Source organism: Asparagus officinalis, unplaced genomic scaffold, assembly GCF_001876935.1.
Source record: "Asparagus officinalis unplaced genomic scaffold, Aspof.V1 AsparagusV1_Un600, whole genome shotgun sequence".
NCBI classification, from domain to species: domain Eukaryota; kingdom Viridiplantae; phylum Streptophyta; class Magnoliopsida; order Asparagales; family Asparagaceae; genus Asparagus; species Asparagus officinalis.
This window is the reverse complement of record NW_017972862.1, coordinates 66,718-67,870: the sequence shown is the minus strand read 5'-3', so window position 1 is coordinate 67,870 and position 1,153 is coordinate 66,718. Positions and strand designations below refer to the sequence as shown.

At 47.0% G+C, this 1,153-nt stretch overlaps 1 pseudogene; it reads right to left on the bottom strand.

The window, feature by feature from the left end:
• The window catches only part of LOC109827986, a 3,725-nt pseudogene extending 3,051 nt beyond the window's left edge, over positions 1-674 (bottom strand).
• Between the last annotated feature and the right edge of the window lie 479 nt (positions 675-1,153).

Below are 1,153 nucleotides of genomic sequence, written 5' to 3'. Positions count from 1 at the left end.
CCTAGAGAGATCGGGTTAGGGACTTAGGGTTCTTTGATTAACGTTGAGACTTGAGAGATAGAGAGATCGGGTTAGGGTTCTTTGAGACTTTGATAGAGCTCCTCGCTCTCGCTGACGTCGGAGACTCGGAGGCGGCTGGGGAATTTGAGAATTGAGACTGAGTGACTGAGTGAGAGAACGCCGGAGAGTCGGAGATGGGGGTCTTTGATTTCTCAGATTTGAGAATTGAAATAGAGAGTCAGAGAGAGAGAAAAGGAATTGAGGGTGGAGGCGGCTGGGATTTGAGACAGAGAGATAGAGAGATCGGTTAGGGTTTGGGGGGCTTAGTAGGGTTGTGGGTGGATGGTGGGCCTCACCTTGATTGAGGCCCAAGGCCAAGGCCTTAGCTGCCTTAAGCTAGGGCCGGCTCTGACTCTAGACAACATCTTCAACCAGAAAGACTTGCCATCAAAACAACGAAAGAGAAACATGGACCCATAGAGAACTCAAACCGCGTACGCACGCTTCCATTTATTTGAAACTTCTGCAAGTGCTAAAATATACGACAAGCCATCCTTTTCCAGTGCTTTCTCTCCTGCCTCTTTCAATTTTTTCGCATTATCTCGCGCTATTTTACCTCTTGGACCTCCTTCCATCAACTCCTGATCCACACTACTAATGTCGTTCCTTCTCATTAGTCCATTCTTTTTTTATAAAAATTTCATTTTACAGAAGAAATCGAAATTAAGGCTGAACTAAAGGCCTTAGCGCCACCTTCATTCTCTCAACTAACATTACAGCATTCATCCTCTGCTCTGCGTACAATGGCCACGCAATCATCGGCACTCCACTCATTATACACTCTCTAGCGTCGAGTTCCATCCACAATGTGTCAGATACCCTCCAACAGCGGCATGACTCAACACCTCAACTTGTGGGGCCCAATTAGGGACCACAATCCCCAAAAGTTCTGTCCTAGCCAAGAATCCCTCCGGCAAAAAAATCTAAAGGATCGTTTTTGCTTCCAATCCCAAAGTAAGTCCCATTACTTCCCAAATCGCTCGGAGCCCGAACGACCCAGAGAAATCTCTGCTTGCTCTCCTCCAACCCTAACGCAAGTTCTTTCAACTGTTGACTCGAGTGGGTCCCACCACTTCCAAAACTGACGAATAGA